The sequence below is a fragment of the Lepisma saccharinum genome, chromosome 21 (assembly GCF_977018435.1).
Source record: "Lepisma saccharinum chromosome 21, izLepSacc3.1, whole genome shotgun sequence".
Lineage (NCBI taxonomy): Eukaryota > Metazoa > Arthropoda > Insecta > Zygentoma > Lepismatidae > Lepisma > Lepisma saccharinum.
Window position 1 is genome coordinate 27,895,312 of NC_139249.1, and position 23,912 is coordinate 27,919,223.

The window sequence follows — 23,912 nt, forward strand, 5'->3', positions numbered from 1 at the left end:
TTATAATACTCAAAATAATTAATGTGGTACAAGTCATAGTGGGTTTTTTCAGGATATTTTTTTCAAATCATGCTAGAAATAGACTTTTAACACAAATAATACAAACATATATTTAAGAAACAAAAATCAAAAGGGTCTGAAATATTTAGATAAAACATTGATTGAACAAAGCTTATAATTTTGTAACACCATTAAGCCTTGTTTCCATGATATGAATAACTCAATATGCTGACCAAGGCAGAAATTTATTTTATTATAAAACATAAACTAAACGTAACGTTTCAACCTTCTAGCAAGGTCTTCTTCAGACTATGTACCAAGTACAAATGTAACAAGGCACAAGAACAGGACGGTATATATACACAAAAATACTCCCCAGACTATTATTCTAGCAGGTGGCTTTCCCTTGTCAACTTTACTTTCACCTGAAAGTGAATGTGGTTGGACTCTTTATCTCACGCTCTGTTTCCTTCATTCTTCTTTCTTCTTCTCTCCTCTTTCTCTCTTGTCATTTCCACTCTTTCTAACACCTTCTTCCATTCTTTGTTTATCATCAGTCCCCCATTCCCCACTTAAGAGAGAGAGAAATGCGATATTTAAACACACGAGAGAAACAGGACATGACATAGAGTGGGATGAGGCTAAGCAGATAATATATTACAAAGGAGAATTGAGTACAATTCAATAAATGTTGTGAAAGTAGAATAATGTTAACTGTGATATAATTAAACCAAACACTTTCCAAATGAGTCATTTCATTACTCAAAATTTAGTATGTGTACAAATGTTCTGTTTTCTTTCCAATGCCTTGCACTGAGACCCCTCCCTCCCTCCAGTTCAGTGCATTGATTGAACGTAATGGGTTGCTTGCCCATGTAGGATAAATGTTATTTGCGGTTAGGAGCTCCATACCCAAGAAGTCAAGCACTCTCATAATCTACCATAAATTGTTCCTTTCTTAAAAATAAGGGGTGTGGGGTAGGTACTCAAGTAAATACGAACACATTCATATTATGACAATTTTTGACATTTTCAAACCTTTTTAGAGACTACAATTCCGAACTTAGTGCATAAAACTTTTAGGAGCATTGTGACATTACTTGCACTGTAAATTCACAATAAAATTATCGAAATATAATGCACGATTTAGGAGGAGCATGGGTGGGGTGGATGGGCAAAGAAAGTCAAGTCATCTACTTAGTGACCATGATAACATGTTTCTGCAGCTAGAAAACTTGACACAATGCAATGGTATTACATGTGAGTGAAATTGAACAATGTGTTAAAAGATGGTGAATGAAAAACTGATTTTCCTCATGTTGCATGCACACTCTATACCATGCTGTCTTTTTCCCCAAAACTGTCTACATTGCATTTTCGGAGTATAAGGAACTAAACTCAGTCATTGTAGATAATTCGTCGGTTCACAAATTTGCAATAAAGCTTTTAAAATTATATTTCATAGATTAGGAGAAGAGTGGTGCTAAAATCGCAAACATACATTTTGCCATAAATGTCAAGCTTTTGAGTTGCAATTTGTAGAGTTACAATATAAATTAGAGGATTGGTGTCATATTGTATTTGAGAAAAATTTGTCAGCATGTGCAAAGATGGTAGACGAAAGACTGAGTTAACATGCCTTGCAAGAGTTTTAAGTTATGCCAATATTTGAGGTTAGATTTTCGTAGACCCAAATCTCAGCTATGTTAGGACATTACTTGAGCTTCAAGTTTTTAATAAAAACTCTGTAATATAGTGTGTGGTTTAGGAAGGGTGGGGAAAGTCACCACTTTTGAGACTACAATATCTGTAGCAAATTTAGAGTTCCTTAGCTGAAATTCATGTCGCAAATAGACACACCCAGACAATGATTTCAATTTGCATTTGCATTTGTTGAAAGCATTTCAGATGGCGGATGAAAAATTGATTTTTTATATTCTGAGGTAGCTCCAAATTCTGATGCCACTTTCAAATATCTGCCTGAACTAAATTTTTGGACATAAAGAATGCAGACTTAAATATTTTAGGGTATTTTTTAAGCTGCTTGACAAAAAATTTCTTTAACAATATAGTGCATATGTATGTTGGGATCTAAATGGGGGCACTAATGTTTTGTCCATGGGAACTGTTAGTTTCATAGCAACCAGATATTTTGGAGTATTCCATTTTGATGAAATCAGTCAAGACAATAAAATATGTCAACCTTATCATTTAGGCATAGTTATTACACGGAGGAGATATATAAACTTGAAACATCCACAAAAATATTGGGAAACACAACTGTGAACAAACTGTATTGAAGCAGATTTAAACGTGTGTGTGTAGTTACCGTATGTTGTATACTAGGTAAAAGTATAGTTCCCAGTGCATATAGCACCGCACCATGAAGGCACATTCAGGGGATATGGAGGTAGGACCCGACATATTCTTGATCTCGGCGAATTTAAAGGTGATGTGATCACAACCAAACTCGGGCTACCTTTACTCCCAGGACCCATTGATTTAAGGCTGGGTGAGTTCCAGAGCTGCTTTGTGCGGGGCAAGACTGGAAAAAGCCTGACCTTAGATCACCCACCCCAAGATTCGAACCCAGGTCGTCTGCATGACAGTCAGCCATCCTGTCTACTTTTTTTTTTTACATATGTAATAAAAGTAATACCCCTAAGCAGTAGTATCCCCCTTCTCTCTATTTTCTCAATTTTCACACACATGAATTATCTCCATATTATGGATTGATTGATTTGCTTTATTTTACTTCGCTTCTTGTGGCACTTTTGGCTAATTTGTGAAGATGGGGATGAGTGATGATTTGATGAATGAACACTTACAAACATCCATGCCTAGGCCAGGATTCGAACCTGGGACCCCTTCCGTCTTAGCACGATGTGCCAACCACTCCGCCACGGGGGCCAGCTCTCTGTATTATCATTGGGACAAACACAAACATCCATACCAAACCAGGATTCGAACCTGGGGCCCCTGGCATTGCAGCATGCTGTACTAACCACTCGCCAATGGAGGTTTACTAAACCACCAAAGTTATCAAGTATTAGTATAGTATTGCAATGTGCAACCCTGGGAACTGATCATAGATATATTAACTATTACGCCATCCAGCAAGAGTAGAATCAAACTGTTGGTCAAATTTTTCAGAACATAGCACTGTGGCTGTGAGGTCATGCTTTGGGATCTGGCTATGGGACGTGTGCAGGTTTGTCTCCTTGGGAAAATGTAACAGCTTTTCTCCTGAGATGTCACCATCATGATTAAATTGGGGAACTATGAATGAGTAGCATAACCCGGTTATGAAATCCTACAACGATGACTGGGGGTTCATCGTGCTGACCACACGTCACCCTGTAAGAGTAGGATCAGGTGGGAGTGCAGCCAGCAGTCGGTATGTAGACCTGGGCCCTCAATGGTCTGTTGTAGAACGGGATATGTATGTTTTCAGTATAATCATTTCAAGGTGTAAGACACTGATTGTCAATTCTTAACTATGTTAACAGAAAATATTAAATAGTTTTTGATTCAGTGAACTAAAACGATACAAATTGAATGTTCCAAAATATTACTGTCAGGGAAAATTGAATTTCATTTTTAATTTATATATATATAAATAAACAACCTGAAAAACCCCAATGAAACAGGCAAAATGCCAACCCTGTTATTAACACACCCCACTCACTCATCACTTGTCAGTTTGGTTCCAGGCCTATCGAAAACAAGATTTACTTTTGGACCTGATCGTATCCACCCAGTGCGACCTATAAATTTTATATCCCTGATCTTTTTAACCACTCACAAGCTGTATTGTTTGCCATTTTAGAATGGATCCTGCAGAAGAAGAGAGGATTTTGACGCTGTGGGAGAGTGTAGGAAAGAATGAACGTAATTGATGATATTCAATGTTGGGAAATGGCTTACAGCTTATCCAGGGAAGAAAAGTGAGAATATGCAGCATCCTAAAAGAATGCAACGTAGGGGAACGAGGAGAGAGGAGGGTGAACAACCCAGACAGCCTAACAGGATACATCAATTGGTCATTGCACCTACTGTGACTGGCATAAACACAGAAATGCAATGGCACATATCAATCATACATATATGACAGGAAAGGATGTCACACTGGAATCGATACCTGGTGGAGACATGCAGTAGTTCGGATACAGTGGACATAAGAAATTTTTTAAAAAAACTAAAGTCTTCGGTGTGTTGTCTGACAGGAAAAAAGTCAATTAGTGCATACACAGACAATAAAATTATATGTTTTACCCTTAATATTATTTTGTTCCCAGTAAGGGGCTTGCTCCCATATTATGTGACGAACTTGATTAAAAGTTTTGCTACATGCCAAGGCATAATTTCCGAACAAATTGTTAAAGTCTGCATGTTCCAAATGAGAAGGGGAGCACATTATGTAGCATTTGTTTGTTTGTCAATTTCATCAACATCTGTCGCAAACCTCTTTTGCGATTATTGATATTGCATGACAGTCGGAATACAATAGAGACTTTTTAGAATGAACATTTGAATTTCAGTCCACGTTTGTTGGAAATTCTTTGTCTTGGTCAGTTTGTAAGTACTGTAAATACATCTTACAACATTGCAAGTATCATTATTCTTTTGTATTTTGCTTAGGTAAGACTGGCAATTGACGCTAGTGGCAGCCCTGCCACGTGCCCATGGAAGTTATGTCAGAGCGATCGCTTGCAGTGTTGGGTTGCTTAAATACATATTAGATTTTAGGCACTTAAGAATGCAAAAACTAAGCACTTTTGAGGTAATGTTTATGAGGAAAAGTTACTTGTTTTTGTGATATCTACCAGTACCAAAGTGTTGTCGAAGTGGTTTTGCAACACCACTTTCTACCAATACCGATACCACTTGTATTGGCCGATACCAATACATCGCATCGGTATTAGCTCAGCCCTAATGCATGTATATGTCTGTGTACTTCCTTGTAGGTGTGTAACAATTTAATTGTCCAATTTCAGCCAGTGTACTCACTGCACCAGCAATTATACATGGAATTTCTGGATTACAAGATAACAATCTTGGCCACGATATTACCAAGGGAGCATTTGTATTTTTGTTAAAGTACAAGCATTCATGTTCCTACCATAAGTTGACCACATGTGGCAGTTTATCTGGGGCAGTCCCTTTTTTTTAGTCTATGTCCCAATTTTTTTAAAACCTAAAGTGGGATAATTTTCTGTGACAATAACTTATTGGTTACAATACACTTTCTCTACTACTACAGGTCTGCAATGTTGCAGTTATGTTGAACATTGATGTGCGAACTTCGGTCGTTCCACATTCTTCTAATTTTAAAAGCCTGCCTGGTTGGGGTGAAATGCATAGCACATTTGCACCGTATTTAATAAATTAGTTTTCAAACATAAGTATTTATGACAACCCAGATCTCATATTAAAATGCTGCATTAGAGACCCTGGTGTTTTACTGTTCAGACACAAAAATATGTTCGCTAACCCTAGAAAGGTAGCATACGTAAATTTTATGTGGAAGTAGATGATGGTAGGATCCCCTCCCTCTCTTCTCCCTTTCAGGCGTGCCCCATGACAGCAGTGCTTCCTCGTGTCAGTTGCCGACTGACCGGTATCGAGTGCAGGTGGACTCTGCATTCCTGTGTTGTATGTGGATATTTTTTTCTAGAGCTTATACGCCAGTTTGACGTGTCCCTACCCTTAACGGCTTTGGTATGATTTTACAAAACCGGACCCTTCTCCAATTTCGTTCATATTTCGCATACTCACTAATTTAGGGCTCCTAATCACAAATCTGAAGTTAAAATTTGGCGCTCTCGTGTGGAACTTTAAAAAATAACATGTAGAAGGTTGTGATTTTACAATATGAAAAAAAGGCATAATTTCGTTAATAACTCTAATACTCACTAATTATGGAGTCCTGATGATGTATTTGCAGTTAAGATTTGGTTGTCACGTGTAGAAATTGTAAATTAACGTGCAGAAGTTGTAAAATGACATTGTGATTTACCACGATGATTTTCGAAACATCAACAACGATTGGAAACCATATTTGCTCATACGAACAAGTGAGGTTCGAAATTCGTTACGTTGTCTACAGCATTGCCACACTGTTGCATTGTTAGTAGGATTGCATTCAGGGTGGAACAATGGCAGAAGAGAGAATTGTTAATGTAATACAGTTGTGTAAGTGGAGTGTGGAGGAAGAAGGGCATGGACTCATTAAGAAACTCATGGATTTTGGAGTTCTGCATAAAGAAGGGAATTATATGTGTCCACGTGGGCACATATTAAATTTGAACAAGGACGATGTGTCAATAGATAAGTATTCATGGAAGTGTAAAGGGAAGGTTGTGTTAAAAAGAAAAAGTCACGGTAGTGCAATTACTCCATATCAATTAGAAAGGAAACATTCTTCTGTAAATCAAAATTATCATTGTTACAATTATGCATTTTTGTCAAACTGTGGACGTCCAATTGCACATTAAACGTTATTTGTGATCAGGCTGAAATTTCATCTAAAACAGCTGTTGACTGGTCTTCATTTTGTCGGGAGGTTGTAGAGCACGCATTCTACGAAAATCGTGAGAAAATTGGAGGTGTAGGCAAAGTGGCAGAAATTGACGAGTCGAAGTTTGGCCGTAGAAACTACCATCGTGTTGAAGGGCAGTGGATTTTTGGCAGAATTGAGAGAGGAAGTGGATGGTGCTTTCTAGTACCAGTCGAGAGGAGGGATGCTGACACCTTAGTGAATATAATTATGGAGTGGATTCTACCGGGTACAACAATAATATCAGACTGTTGGAAGGCGTATGATAACCTGAATGACAAAGGTTTTGAACATCTCAAGGTAAACCACAGTGTGAGCTTCGTGGATGTGGAGACTGGGGCTCACACTAATACTATAGAATCGACCTGGAGGCATGCAAAAGTTAATATAAATTCTTATGGCTTGAAGAAAGTTTTCTTCTCAGGATACTTGGCCAAATACATGTTTCTGAAGAGGTGCAGTCAATTAGGTTTGGACCGTACAGTTGACTTTTTCAGACTCGCCGGAACTTTATATAACCCCCTGAAAAACTGCGACCAGCCCAAGGAAAATGAGGGAAGTGAGAGTGTGAGAGTGACAACTCAGAAGGGGAAGAGTATGTGGAATGTGGACTAATTTAATTACAGGTTAGTTTGGCAATGGTGTAGGGAGCATTCAGTTGTTCAGTAATCTGTGAATTGTTGGTGGGAGGAAGATGGCATCTTTTAAGGTAGGAAATGAATTCATTTTAAAAGTTTTGATTTGAAAAAAGCTATTTCTTAGTCACTTTCAGTTGGGTACATATTAATAATATTGGGGTATTCATTCATATTTCGCATAGTCAATAATTTAGGACACTTAATGACGATTATGTAGTTACAATTTGTCGCTCAAGCGCTACGAAACTGACATTTTTTAACGGTGCACCACAAAAAAAACATTCCTGCATAGCCCCACAAACCATTCACGGTAAGGTTAGGTTAGGTTAGGCAAACATAGTTAAAATTTAGAATATATATTTTGTTCTTAAACTACTCAAAACTGACATTTTTCAACGGTGCCCCACAACAAAAACCATTCCCGCATAGCCCCACAAACCATTCACGTTAACGTTAGGTTAGGCAAACATAGTTAAAATTTAGAATATAGGCCCTATATTTTGTTCTTAAAGTATTCAAAATGCAAAAACTTCCGATAAATAAATAGTGCATTGCCGGTAGCAATCAAGAACCCCCTTTTTTTTGCAAAGGGGCGTGAGCGCCAAATTTTAACTTCAAACAGATTCGTAATTAGGAGCCCTAAATTAGTGAGTATGCGAAATATGAACGAAATTGGAGAAGGGTCCGGTATTGTAAAATTGCTCCACGGCTTTTTTCATACATGCAAGTCTGACTTATCGCTACCTTTGATGGGTGTTTTGGCCCAAGTTCCTTTTGTTTTATTGCGATTTCATCATGCTACGAATGCAATTTTTACATGATTCGATTTCGATGTACGTCTGTTAACATATACTGTGGAGTTTTAGCGATTAGTTAAGGTTTTGTTCAATATATGCTTTCGTGGTTAGGTTTGGTTCCCTTAGCATTAAAATAAAGTCATAAATAACTCTTTTTCGAGTCCAAACAGTGCTCATTACTTTAAGGAAGGTTCAAATTTTGTGTGACGATGATTTCCAAAATTCTACGATAATTAGTCTTTGTGCTAGGAGAAATCATAAAACAATCGGAACCATTATCAGTGTTATTGTTGAATGTTTGAGTACAGTTTGCATTGTTTTCTGTGTTATGTCAAGTAATTGGAAGACTAAAACAATGTCAAACGTTTTGGACAGTGAAGATGAAATATTGGCTGCTCTCGATGAAGCCGAAGAAAGTTCCGAAGTTGAAGTAAATTCGGATTCAGATGAAAGCTGTTACGATAGTGATGCTGACCCCGAGTATGCACCGGATGAAAATGACTTAGAGGTAAAAATCTGATATTCCCCGGACACCTGTAACTTCATCGTTTTGCCAATTTTTGACATTTTTACTTACCTATCTGCTTCGTGGAACATTCTTTAAAGTGTATTCACGTTTTTTTGATCAAAGTAAGTAATTGCATTTTTTTTTTAAAAAAAAGTACGTTTCCACAAATGGTTTGTAGGGTTATGTGTCTGGTTCGTGGGTCTATGCGAGAATGGTGTTTTTTTTCGCATATTTTTTTCGAAACCAATTTTTAACTATTGTGACCTATACATGACCCTACCTAACCTAACCTTACCGGAAATGGTTTGTGGGGCTAGTCAATGGTTGAATTTCCGCTATGAAACATTTCCACATCACACAAAACACCATCCAGATGTTAGACAATGCTACAGGAACTTATTACCGTAAATAGTTTCTTCTGTAAAAATGAAGAAATCTGTCCGGGGAATATCAGATTAGTACCGAGTTAGATTTTTGGAAGTAGAAGTAGTACAAAAAATTGAAATTTCTACTACACCAGAGCAGCCTCGGAAAAAGAAAAATGATACTCTTTCAAACGAAAGTAAAAAAGAATAAAGCCAAGCGTACCAAAAAGTGGTGAGGATAAAACTATAGGAACTGTTATAAAAGTGCAAGGAGAAACAATGAATTGCAAGAATGGGTTTGTTTGGGATACGAAATGCCAACAGAACAAGGAAAAGACACCAGCCAAAAATGTTATTCATATAAGGCCACAACCCACAGCAGCAAACAACTCCCGTCAAGCCACCTTGGTAAATATGCGATAATGCCTGGACACCTTTCACTCATTTATTTCCTTAATTTTACCACTGGTACTTACCTATTTTGCCTTGTGGAACATTCTTTACGGTGAAGTTGTCTTTTTCCATAAAATACTGTCAACTTTTTATATTACGATTGATTATTTGTCTTACTTGTTCCACTTCTGTAATAGACAATATGGCGTGCACTCGTAATGGATCATCACGCGTCATGATGCGCCAGCTTCTGTTTTGTCGATTTTCAGAAAATTACGCACTATTTTGATTTTTTTTTTTTTTTATGTTTACCTCCACAAACCATGCACGTTAGCCCCAAAAACCATCCACGGGTAGCCCCACAAACCAATGACGTTAGCCCCAAAATCCATCCATGGGTAGCGCCACAAACCATTGACGTTAGCCCCAAAAACCATCCATGGATAGCCCCACAAACCATTCACACAAGGTTAGGTTAGGTTCCATTAGCACTCATTTCACCCCTAAATTCATCGAAAAAAGAAAGCGCGGCGAACATAGTTAAAAATAGAAATTTTCGTAAAAAGAAGGCACGTTTGGAAACACTGCAGAGATCGCGTGACTTTCAACGCTCTCGCCATCTGCAGGCACACAATGGAAACAACGGCATAATGTGGCAGGCAATGCCAATTTCTTACGTAAAAAGTGATTAATTCTTGTTCGGCAGCATTAAACTACTAAGTTTTTACTTTCCGTGAAAGAAAATACCTCCAAGAACGTCCAGAATGTTAAAGAAACTCATTTCAGTAAGTACTTTCTCCTGTAAATTTGAAGAAATCCGTCCGGGCGATATCGCATATTTACCGTCACGGTAGGTACTCTTGTCAGGAATGTTTTGAACTGCTTTTTTGTGACGAATTCTTGAGACTATTCTTCAATATACCAATGAACAAAAAAAATGTACCCTAAAACAACAAATGGGCATTACAATGTCATGATTTTTCCTTCATTATAGCCTACAATGTACATGCAGAGAACCATACCTTTCTAGCGTTAATAGTACTCAATTCATACTTCAAGTTGGCATTGTGCATTTCTCACTTAGTGCTCCTGTTCTGTAAGAAAATATATATTCTTCTTGAGTTACTTAGCATAGCCTTCCTTCCTTCTTCGTTGTTTGGCACACACCGCCTATGAGCGATTTCTTGCCAGGGGTCCTATTTGATTTGTTATGAGAAAGTTTGTTTACATTCCAAGTGTCTGTGTCTGTTTGTTTATGTTACAATGTTGTTCTTTCGTGCAAAGCTGTACAGTATCCACATGACATCAGACCGTGGCTCGTAGAGTAGAGTCGAAAGGGACATCGGAAATGGAATACCCACACGGTGTAACTGTTTGTAAAGTGTATTGCGATGATGTTGTTGTCGAATTGGGCATTGTAAGAACAAATGTGTGAGTGATTGAATAGGTTCTCCACACGGACAGGAAGTTGCAGGCACGGTATATGAACTGGGATATATAACGACGTGACCTGTACGCATTCGCATGGTAAACACTAAAACTGCACGGGGTAGGTTAATGTGTTGAAACCAAGGACGTTTATTGCCGACTTGTGCATGCCATCTATATGTATTGGTATTGAGGAGTTGCTGGGTACACCAATCGTCCCATTGTTGTTCTACTTTGATTTTTACCCGTGGGAGGAGGTCAGTGTACGGCAGGCGCATCGGGGTAACATTTTCTTTCGTTCTTGCTTGTTTGGCCATTACATCAACGCGATCTTGATATTTATTGAGGTCACTGTGAGCGCGAATATATGTGAAGGTCGCTGACAGACCCTGCTGTTGAAGTTCTAACATGATTCGGAGAATAAGATAAGGAAATACCGTTAATTTATATGCTGCCCGACCTGTTCGTGCTAAAGTTTGAAGTACGCTCAATGCGTCCGTAAGAATTAACGAATGATCGATTCGTAACTGCAGGGCGAATTGTAATGCTTTATAGATAGCATAACATTCCGCCGAGAATATCGACATATCGGATGGGAGGGAATATTGTCGGGTGATGTTATGAGATGGTACGTAAAAAGCACAGCCCACACCGTCTGCAGACTTCGATCCGTCAGTATAAATAAAGGTTGATGTGGGCCACAATTCTCGATAATTTTCATGTCTGCCATGATCTTCATATTGTATCTCTACTCGGGGTTCTGTGGGAATATTCAGTTGATATACAAGCGGGTCCGGATGGGTAAAAGTTTGGTGGTAAGCGTCAGGGTCAATGTTATAACATTGTAAGAAAAAAAAACGTTTTGTGGGGGGGGGGGGTCGGGAGGCCAAACCATTGTCGTTGAATCGCAAATGTTTTATTAAACGGATGAGCGTGTCGCGCCCACGATTTAAACAAATATTGCACAGTGAGTTTGATGCGTCTGTGTGACAAAGAAGATTCATTGCTTTCTAAATATACACTAACATTGGGACTAGACGGCATGAGGCCTAGACATGTACGTAAGGCTCGTCGTTGTAATACGTCGATAGACGTAAGAAGTTTTGGATTGGCTCCACCATAAGCTGGTGCTGCATAATCAAATAATGCACGAAAACAATTTTTATAAAATAATAGCATTGTATGGGGGTGTCCTCCCCACTTGGTCGTGGAAATGCAGCGGAGTAAATTAACAATTTTTAAACCCTTTTCCTTGAGATATTGTATATGCCTTGTCCAATTCAGTTTCCTATCAAAGTATACACCCAGGTATTTGACATTGTCGACTACTGGAATGTGCTGAATTTCTGTGATATTGTTTGGGTAACTGCTCATTTTTCTCGAGTTAAAAATTATGATTTTGGATTTCGGAATGGATATAGTGAGTCCTAAGGTATCTAAGTGATCCGTAAGAATTGGAACTGTTTTCTTTAGAGCGAGTAAGCCTTGCGTGGCGTCAGGGGTGCATTTATAGCAGCACAAATCGTCGGCGTATTGTAACAATTTAAAGCCGTGCATATTTAGGTGATGTATTTGGTGGGTATAGATATTAAAGAGTAGGGGGCTAAGGGGCGAACCCTGAGGGATTCCCGTGCGAGCTATACGGGGGCCTTCCAACCTATCTTCAAACCAGAATTGTAAATTTCGTTCGTGATATAAATTCCAGATTATGGTCCCTACTATGGGGTGTATGTTTAGTTGTACCATCATTTTATATAAGATCGGGATGTGAACTGCATCATAAGCATGTTCTATGTCAGTGAATAGGCCAAAGCAATAATCATGAGTAATCTGGCTATTTTGGATTTCAACTGTTAGGGTAGCTATGGCATCTTGGCTTCCATGTTGCATGCGGAAACCCATTTGTGTTGGCGAAAAGAATTTATTCTTTTCCAACACCCAATTAATGCGATGTTGAAATGTTCGTTCGAAAAGTTTGGCAACTACTGGTATTAATACTATTGGTCGGTATGACTTTACCTCCGCGGGAGGTTTGTTAGGTTTTAATATGGGGAGGACTATGTGATGACGCCACTCGATAGGGATTCGTCCTGTGCGATAAACGGTGTTGAATATGTGAACAAGTAATTGTATACCTTGCTGTGGCAGATGTTTGAGCATGTCATAGGTGATACCGTCATATCCCGGGGAAGTGTTCGGCACGATTTCTAAAATTTGTTGTATTTCGGTGGCATTAACAGCCGGGAAATCGGCAGTGAAATCGAAATTCTGTGCAAAGGATATTGCCGCTCTTGCGCATACAGAGGGTGGCGTGAGGAGTTGCATAAATTCTGCTTCCCACTGTCTATCAAGATTTTTCCGTTTTGGGGGGGCCGGGTTCCTAATAGAATGAAATTTATGCCATATGGAACTAAGACTATCTGTGCAATCGAGTGAATTACAGAATGAATGCCACGCTTCTCTTTTTGATTGTAAATATATTTTCTTCGCCTTAGCTTGCAGTTCGATTTTCTTCCCCGGCGAGGGGTTTCGTTCGTATCGTTTTAATTGATTTTTTTTGACATTTTATTGAAGCACAGTCGCGGGTCCACCAACTTTGGGAAGGAAATTTAATTGGGCTACTATATTGGCTTCGATGGGCACTATTGTCTATTGCAATGGTAATCATACGGAGGAAATTGTGATATGGTATGTTTCCGTCATTGTGGGGAGTTGTTTGATCATAAATGCTTGTAAATTGTGTTTTAAATGCGTCCCATTTTATGGAAGCTTTGGTCCAACGTTTCACCGGAACCGACCCCCTATTGTCTCGCAACAAGTATGTGGAAAACGATCGACGGGCTATAAGTAAAATGGGGGAATGATCACTGCCACGGAGATCTTGTTCCTTTACCCAATGAAAACGGTGATATAATCGGGGAGAAGTAATTGTGAGCAAGGTTATTAGAAGTATAGGTTGGGCCAATCCGTTGTTTACTCGTGATGACGAAACGACGGTAAGAAGTGAATTTATCAATGAAATGAATTCCAAATCTATGCGCTAGTGTTGCACTATGCAGATAGGAAAACCATACCAGAAACTGAACACACGAAATCGAGTACACAAATGAGCATTTCCACCCATTTACATTTTGTGGCTTTAGACAAATTGAAAATAAATATCGATAGGTACTTATTGTTATGCGGGACAGAATATTATTGATCGGAACGCGATTTTTTTTTAAATCCCGTCATTCGGGACGGGAAATATTCGCAATTTCTCGACTAGTCGGGAAATTCTCGGGACGGGAAATTTCCGAAATTTTCCGACGCTCTGGAAATTTCAAATTCTACACGTCATTTTCACCTTAAATGATTGTCTTTGTATTTCTGGAATGAAAACTAACAATTTCCGATAAGTTCCAGGCACTTGCAATGTAGAAAATAAAAGAATTAATACCGTTTTGAAATGACCATTCGGTATTTCCCGACTGCTCGGGATCCAGAAAAGTAGGGAAGTCATTTGCTGAAGTCGGGATCGGGACAGAATTTTTCTTTCCGATCCCGGTCCCGACTTTTCTAGATAACACACACCACTTGTTATTATTATTTATTACAAGATGCATCTTCCAAGTACGTTGAACATAATGTACTGTGTATACCAGAAAAGAAAATTTCAAATGAACATTTATGTACGCTATATTTACACTAGGCTATGCACTTGTATGTTTTTCTTCAGTGCACAACATGTTTCCTCGAATATATCAAGCCCGACCCTGTGGCCGAGTGGTTAGCACATCGCGCTGCGACGCCAAGGGTCCCGGGTTCGAATCCCGGTCGGGTATGGTTGTTTGTGAATGTCCATTTCCTCCATTTCATCATTTCATCACTCATCCCCATCTTCGCAAATTAGCCAAGAGGCACAAAACGCGAAGTAAAATAAACTAAATCCATCAATCCACCATCGAATATATCAAAGTCTGCCTAACATGAAATGTAATATTGTACAACTTTGCTTTCACGCAAACTTGGCATAGTAATATTTCATTCTCACAGGCAGTGGCGTGTCCAAGGGGGAGTTGGTGGGGCTTATAACCCTTCCCGTTGGCCCAGTATTCGCTAAAAGAAAGAACGCCAAATGTAGGAAAAGATGGCAAAATGAGGGATGACTACCAAAAATAGTGTACGTAACCCCTCCCTTTCGAAAATCCTGGGAACGCCACTGCAGTCTCAGGTCAACATGCAAGGGCAGATTTTTTATTTTTTCCACCTTTCGATGTGTAGTCTTTAATTTCTGCAGTAGAAACCACGTGTGGCTTCTTACCGATGTGTAAAATGATTAATACAACTTTCGTGTCGGTATTTTATAAGCACAACATATACACGAAGTTTTGTTCAAAGCTAAGTTGCGTTACTGCGAAGCCGTAATTAGATTTTGATCAGCTGTAGGAGTTTAGCTTAATGGTTTAATTTTTGCTTTGTAACTTGGCCATAAAGCAGAATTGAGTTGCAGAAGTATTGTATTTTTTTAATATCGCTTATACGTTCTATGAAATAAATGTTAATGTGTCTGTAATGGTCTTACATAGTAGTATACATTTTTAAGAATACTTCAGTGAATTGAACACGTTGCCACAAATATTTAAAATAGTATTACTAATTTGTATAATACATTTTAAACTGCTGCTCTATAGAATCCTTCAAAATGTCACCAGTATTTTTTTCATACAATCAAAAGAACATCACGATATGAATCTCTGCATGTGATTGCAGAGTAATCAAACAAACGCCAAATTATCTATTCTTCCATTGCACGTTAAGGAACAAACACAGACTACACAGAGCCAAGATACCATTTCCTGTATCATACACTCCCTGTTATCGTCTCCCCACCCCCTCGTACAATGTGGATACTATATAGTTTTGCCCGCCAGATTGGTATTTAATTTTAAAATTTGTGTGTATATGCAAGTTTGTGATCAGTGTTACAGGTCAGTGAAGTGAAGTATAGTATTGCGATATCTATATGACCACAGCTACTACTACGAATTCAATTCTATGGTACTCCTCCACAATTCCGAGTGTTGTACACCTTCTTGACCAAGACTGCCATATACCCGGCGGTGAGGGTCACGAAGGAGAAGAATTACAAACGCTGTCTTGACTATTTTATATTGTTTAATCAGCACTATATGCCTTAACTTTGTTGAGATGTCAAATGCGAGAGGTCTATGATGCGCTCCTTCAAATAATTGGCGACAATAAAACTGTCCAAAAGGTCGCACATGAGGCTCGGTGTATTGCAAACTAGTTGTGTGGCTTTACATTTCTTTGCTCACTAGTTATATGGTACGTATGACTTCTTATTCCACGTAATGTAATGAGCAAATGCCTTCAAAATATTAATCTACGATGTGTTTGATGATTTCTTGCAAGCATATCGGCGTTTTGAAAAAAGCAGGAGTGATGAAAATTTCAAAGTTTCTTAGAAGCCACTTGGCAGCCTGGTAGGACTTCCCTCCCTCCACTCGGGGGGGGGGGGGGGGGCGACCTTTGAGTCCAGGTTGATGAGAAAGAATTGGCATCGAATTTAGATATAGATGATCCAAAGATAGGCAACACTGTACAGGGCCGAAATCGAAAGGAGAAGCAGTTTCAGTATGATGAAACTGTTGAAGATCCACTAAAGCGGTACAAAGTTGATATTTATTACCAGGCCGTAGACGATTATTTTAGCTCTAAGAGAAAGATTTGAGCAGCTTAAACATCATAGTGAATTTTCCATTTTTTTTATGATATTAGTAAGCTTAAAGACATGCAATCTTATCTTTATTTGAAAATTGTAGAAAACTGCCGGAATGTTAACACATGAAAGCTACTGAATTAAAAGATGAACGAAAAGCGTTTTTGGCTATAAGAAAACAATTACACGAAAGGAGACCTTAAACTGATAAAGAGTCATGATTTTGCACCTAATGTGAGTGTAGAACTTCGGATTTATTAACTTTGTCGGTAAACGTGGCAAGTGGCGAACAAAGTTCTTCTTGGAAATTAAGGCTAATAAAAATACTATCTCCTATCAATCATGTCTGAAACACCCTTGTTTCTATTTTATGTAAGATAGCTTTATACGAAGAAGAATACTAAATGCAAAGGTAAAGTTCCCTGTGCACATAGCACCATGTCATGAAGGCACGTTTAGGGGATGTGGGAGTAGGCCCACACACATTCTCGATCTCAGCCATTTTAGAGGTGATGTGATCAGCACCACTCTCCGGCCGCCTTTACCTCCCAGGGTTGCCCCCATGGTACACCCATTCATTTGAGGCTGGGTGAACCCCAGAGCCGCTTTATGGAAAGAATTAAGACCTTAGATCACCCACATTTCAAAAATCCAATCATGTATCACAGACCTACAACGTTAAACATATAAAGTCAAGCCTTCATTTCTTTCCTAATACTTGTTACATTTAAGATACATTTAAAAGAAAGAGAGAGTTTTCATAAAGTATAATAATAAGTCTAATATAAAATTAGTGTTTAACTGTGGTCGAGCGAGATATCCTTTTTTGGTTAATAGTATAATAAAATTATTTATTTTATAGTTTGATGTATTACTTAGGAATATATTAATTTTCAATTTACCGTTGCTACGTAATGACGGGAGGGGGGGTTCGAGAGGGAGAGGCATCTGCCGCCACCTCCCAGGGCGGCAAAATTACTAGCGCCGGCCCTGGTGTACACTGTATGTAACACACCTTATTACTGACTTCCTTGACCCTGGATGTACAGGGTCAAGGAAAACAAAGAAATGAGCATAATTTTCTCTACGGAGAAGATATTGAACCTAAACCAAAAAGAACACAAATAATAAACTCGACAATGTAAATTGATGAGATTTAGTAAATCATTTAATGAAGTGACTAATCACAAAGGACATAATCAGCTCAGATCCTATTAGTTCTTCATGGTATGTGACGTAAAGTTCCCGCCCAACCGTTAGACGGCGTTAGTGGCTATCACATCTCCTTTCCACAGCCTGTAGTACACATCCTCATCTAGACATTGTTCTTGTTCTGGTGTTTAATATCTGCATACTGCAACACTGTCGTTTTGTCATTTCACGTGACTTTACATTGAAGTGATGGATTCACTTGGCCGGTCACACGTCATCGCAAGCAAAAACTTCAACCGTTACCATGGTTTTGGGCCAGGGCTGATTGTGAGGTCAATACAGGAGGGTCGGTTACCATTTAAGGGATAATGAGTGGGGCTGCCGTCATTAAAAAGTATAAACCGGTTGTGTGTAATCCATGCATCTAAAGTTTTCCCCAAACGGTCCGCGTACGTATGTCCCCAAGAGGGGTGATGGCCATTAAAGTCTCCGAGAATGAGGTAGGGGCCCGGAGCAAGGGTTATGATCTCTTGTAACTCGTGAAAACGGATTCTTTGGGAGGTATTTGAGGAGGGAATGTATAAGGAAAAGATAACTATATTGCGGCCATTAAGGTTGACTCTGATAGCCACTATCTCGAGTTGGAAGGTCTGAACGAGGGAAAGGTTATGTGGAATTGGTATTTCGGTATGGGAAAGGGTTTCATGCACATAGATGACATTACCACGCTGATGCGCAGGGTTTCCGTACATGTGAAAATGGGCGAGTCTATATTTCTCGTGCTTCGTGCCTTTAACCTCCTGCAAGCAAAGAATAAGCGGGTGGTGTTCAGCAATTAAATCTAAGAGTTCGAGTTTCCGTGCGGATAAGCTATTCACGTTCCATTGTAAGATGGTACCCATTTCCGACATCACCTTAGGCATCGTCTTCGAGTAACGTCAAAAGTTTGTCTGTCAAAAATTGAATGTGGTGGATGAGGCGAATTCGATGGGCTTTGTCCCGTATTTGTCGAACAGTTTCCCACATGCTGGGAATCATGTCTAGCAGAGCCTGGTACACCTCGCTGTGTTCGGTAGGGCGTTCAGTAATATGCGAATGTGGATTATGCTGCCTCTTGATCGGGTGCACATATGATTGGCGTTGGTAATGCTTAGAATGGGAAGGGGTGTTATTTATCGGGTATGCGTTGTTTCCTATGGGTTGGGATGTCGCTTCCTCTGGGTCGGTAAGGGTCGATGAACTAGCAGCGGACACTATTGCGACGTCATCGTCTTCCCATCGCGGACGGCGATGTATTTCTGTCCTTGGAGAAGGGCGGATTTTGGATTTCTTAGTGTTTCGTGGTTGTGAAGTAGTCTTAAAGGATGGCACCTTAAAACGAGAAGAAGCAATTGATGTTTGAGAATCCTTATTTTCAGGAAAGTCTCTGTCAGGTTGATTACGTAGCGGGGAAAATATATTGGCATATGTCCTTGTATGATTAGTAAAGAAAGGTTTTGTGCGGGAGGTCTGCAAGTCAGGGAATGCCTCTTTTGTCACTCGGGGTCGATAAACATCCTCGCAAGTGGGAGTGGGGAGGAATATGCCTTGCAGCTTGAGTTTCGCCTCCCGATATGATAAATTGTTTTCAGCCATGCTGGTTTGGACAGCTGATTCCAACCGCCAGCTCGCACAGGTACGGTCTAAGGCTGAATGTGGTAGCTTGCAATTGATGCAACACAAAGGACTGTCACAGTCTTCTGGGTGGGAGTCCAAACCACACTTGGCACACTTGGGTTTTGATTTACAAACTAAATGTAAATGGCCGTACCGGAAACATTTGGAGCATTGCTGGACTGATCGTATACGCGGTCGAACCGCGAATATTTCACTATTAATGAGAACTTTCTCCGGCAAAATATTACCGCGAAATGTGATGCAAAAGAGTTTAGTGGGAACTAACTGGAAAGATCCATCCTCTTTCCACAGTTTTTTGTTCATGCGCTTGGCCGAAAGGGCCGGGATAGGACACTCGAAACCATCGAGTACGTCCTGTTCTGACACGTCATGAGCTATGCCGAATATGAGTCCTTCCCGTTGAATTAACGATAATGGAATTCTCGTTTTGACTCCCATATCATGATGCATTGCACTACGCGTGAGAAACTCATTCGCAGCTTTAGCGGTGGGGAAAGTCACCCGGACGCGATTACGACCGCATTGTTCCACTAAATGTACTCGGACTTCTTTCTTGCGGAGATAGTTACCAACACTTCCAGCGGCAAGAAATTTCTCGTTAGTGTCTATACCGTCAAATAGGATAATGTAGGGACCCGGCATATCCGTGCCATACCAATATGCAAGGTTATTAGAAGTATAGGTTGGGCCAATCCGTTGTTTACTCGTAATGACGAAACGACGGTAAGAGGTGAATTTATCCATGAAATGAATTCCAAATCTATGCGCTAGTGTTGCACTATGCAGATAGGAAACCATGCCAGAAACTGAACACACGAAATCGAGTACACAAATGAGCATTTCCACCCATTTACATTTTGTGGCTTCAGACAAATTGAAAATAAATATACTTGTAGATAGGTACTTATTGTTATGCGGGACAGAATATTTTTGATCGGAACGGGAATTTTTTTAAAATCCCGACATTCGGGACGGGAAATATTCGCAATTTCTCGACTAGTCGGGAAATATCAAATTCTCATTTTCAACTTAAGTGATTTTCTTTGCATTTCTGGAATGAAAACTAACAATTTCCAATAAGTTCCAGACACTTGCAAAGTAGAAAACGTCAAGAATTAATAAACTAACTAACTCCCTAGCCTTCTTAAACCCGAAGGTTCATGGCTGCAGCAACACAGGTCTTCCATCTTTCCCTATCTTGAGCAAGTTCTATATACTCTTTTCCATCCCTACCGATTTCCCTTAGGTCCATCTCAACGTTGTCCCTCCATCTTCGTCTTGGCCTTCCTACAGGTCTCTTACCATCAGGTTTCCCAACAAGAATCCTGTAAACTCCTCTTTCCTCTCCCATTCGTGCCACATGGCCTGCCCATCTAAGTCTTCTTGATTTAATTATTCTAATAATATCTGGACATGCATACAAATTATGTAGTTCTAAATTATGTAACCTTCTCCACTCACCTGTCCCCTCATCCCTTTTAGGTCCAAATATTTTCCTAAGGATCTTATTTTCAAATACTCTCAATTTATGTTCCTCTTTCAATGTAAGGGACCAAGTTTCACACCCATATAATACTACAGGCAAAATTACTGTTTTGTATATTTTAACTTTTAGTTTCTTAGATATTAAACGAGAAGACAAAAGTTTATGAAGAGAGAAGTAACATGCATTTCCTGAATTAAGCCTACTTTTTATTTCCTCTTTAATATAATTTTCATTTGTTAATATTACTCCTAAGTATTTGAATTTGGAAACTGGTTCAAACAAGTTGTTATCAATAATTAGATTTTGATTATTACCTAACACTTGGTTTCGGCCTGTAAGCATATATTTAGTTTTCTCTTTGTTAACTTCCAAACCTATCTCTTTAGCAGTTTTGAAAAATATTTTAGCATTATTCTTTATTGTATTCACATCATCCCCCAGTAAGTCTACATCATCTGCATATGCTAACAACTGAGTCACACCATTTAATTTTAGTCCTTCTTTAGTTTCTTTTACCTTCCTAACAGCATATTCCAGGGCAAAATTAAAGAGCAATGGAGATAATGCATCTCCTTGTTTTAACCCATCATGAATTGTAAATTTGTCAGACATATTAATACCCACACGAATTTTACTTTCTGTTTCAATGGTGCATATTTTTATCATACTAACAAGCTTCTTAGGTATTCCAAACTCTACTAATATATTATATAATTTATCTCTTTTGACAGAATCATATGCTTTTTTGAAATCAATGAATAGCTGATGGACATTTTGATTATATTCCCACTTTTTCTCAAGTGTCTGTCTGATGTGAAAAATTTGATCTGTTACGTTTAAATCCACATTGATAATCACCTATAATTTCATTAGCATATGGGGTTAGTCTTGTTAAAAGAATGTTTGATAATATTTTATATGTTGTTGAGAGTAGAGAAATTCCACGGTAATTATTGCAGTTCATTTTATCACCTTTTTTAAACACAGGAACAATTATGGATTCTTTCCACTGTTGAGGGATTTCTTCTTTATTCCATATTAAACAAATTAATTTATGAATTTGACATATTAATGAATTTCCACCATATTTAATTAACTCAGCTGGTATTAAATCAATGCCAGGTGCTTTGTTATTCTTTAGCCTTTTAATAGCATCTTTAACTTCAGTCAACTTAGGTTCTGGAACTAAAGGTTCTGCTGTGTGGACTTCATTTACTTCTGATTTATCTCCTACATGGACTATTTAAAAGGTCATTAAAGTAGTTCTTCCATCTATTTAGAATATCGCTTGGGTCAGCTAGAAAATCACCGTCTTTATCTTTTATCAAGTTTACTTTAGGTTGCCACCCCTTTCGAAACTCATTTACACCTTTATATAAATCTCTGATATTTTTATTTTTGCTGTTTGTTTCAATTTCGTTAATTTTGCTTTTCAAGTAATCTCTTTTTTTACTTCTAAACGTGCGGTTAACTTCTCGCTTTACTCTATTATAATTGTTTAGATTTGTATAATCAGAGTTATTTAACCACCTAAGTCTAGCCTGATTTCTTATTTCTATTAGATTATGACATTCATTATCAAACCATGGCTTACTTTTTCTCGGTTTATGGTATCCTATACTTTCTTTAGCTGCTGATTCTATTGCATTACGTATGTGCTCCCATTTCTTATTTACGTCTGTTTCATTTATATTTTCATTATCATTTAAATCCTGCAAAACATCAAATCTATTTGACAGTTTAATTTGGTAATCTTTCTTAATTCTTTCATCAGTAAACTTTCCTGTATCAAATTTTAGAACTTTTAGATTTTGTTGTTTATGATTTATCACTGAGAGTTAATACCGTTTTAAAATGACCATTCGACTGCTCGGGATCCAGAAATTTAGGGAAGTCATTTGCTGAAGTCGTGATACCGCACACCACTTGTTAATATTATTTAATTTAGTTCAGCACAAGATACATCTTCCAAGTACGTTGAACATAATATATACGTTTTTCAAAAGGATTCTTCGGTCACCGAGCTTTGGATTCGTGTGGAAACGCTAACGTGAATCATGCTAATGCTAGAATCTGCAGTGCGCATTTCTGCCCAGAAGATTATGTACGTAATCTGAAAAGTCAACTTTTAGGTTTACATCGAAGAAAGATCCTTAAGCAAGATACCTTCGACTCCTTATTATGAGCAGGAATGTAGGGAGTATAATCCTGGTAAATACTTCACCTACCATTTCTTTGCCATTGGTGTACAATTCTCTCTCGCTTTTTCCCTACATATTCACATAAAGCAATAAAAATACAAACTGCTAACTTTTCATTCCATTTTGGTTATTTATTAAACGGTACGTGTTTGTATTTATATTTCATAAATTTACTTTGCTCTTCCGGCCATTTAAGGCAATTGAGATTATGAAGAAGTGATAAAATAGATGAATGGCCAATCACAGTTCCCCTTACTTACAAGAGCGACCACAAGAAAAAGAACCTTCCTTTTCTTCCGTTGAACTCGGACTATAAGAGAGCATGCTCCACTCTCCCCCTCCCCTCCACACTGGAGTACGGTGCACAGGAGTCGCGAGTCTGCGCAGGTTTCTTTGCTTGTGGTTCCACTATAATAGTAATATAAAATTGTACACTCACCTCACTTAGTTCTCTGGCAGTTTGTTTCTTTATATATCATATTTGGAGAAGATACAATTCAATCTATAGTTGTACGTACACTTTATATAACACACCTTATTACTGACTTCCTTGACCCTGGATGTAGAGGGTCAAGGAAAACAAAGAAATGAGCATAATTTTCTCTTTGGTGAAGATGTACCTAAACCAAAAAAACCTCAAATAATGAATTCGACAATGTAAATTGATGAGATTTAGTATATCATTTGATGAAGTGAACTAATTCTGAGTGGACTAATCGCAAAGGACATAATCAGCTCAGATCCTGTTACTTCTTCATGGTATGTGACGTAAAGTTCCCGCCCAACCGTTTGACGGCGTTAGTGGTTATCGCATCTCCTTTTCCATAGCCTGTAGTACACATCCTCATCTAGACATTGTTCTTGTTCTGGTGTCTAATATCTGCATACTGCAACACTGTCGTTTTGTCATTTCACGTGACTTCACATTGAAGTGATGCATTCACTTGGCCGGTTACACGTCATCGCACGCAAAAACTTCATCCGTT

The 23,912-nt window shown here is 38.6% G+C and overlaps 1 protein-coding gene across 3 annotated transcripts in view; it reads right to left on the reverse strand.

Annotated features, from left to right (window-relative positions):
- The window catches only part of LOC146004094 (uncharacterized), an 86,917-nt gene extending 76,337 nt beyond the window's left edge, over positions 1-10,580 (reverse strand). Inside the window, exon 1 of one of the 3 annotated variants that reach the window (XM_083142737.1) lies at positions 10,314-10,580. The gene's annotated coding sequence lies outside the window, so the exon portion shown is untranslated. Of the gene's footprint in view, positions 1-5,916; positions 6,046-10,282 lie in introns of those variants that run through there. The other 2 variants (XM_083142735.1, XM_083142736.1) reach the window with 2 other exon arrangements.
- Between the last annotated feature and the right edge of the window lie 13,332 nt (positions 10,581-23,912).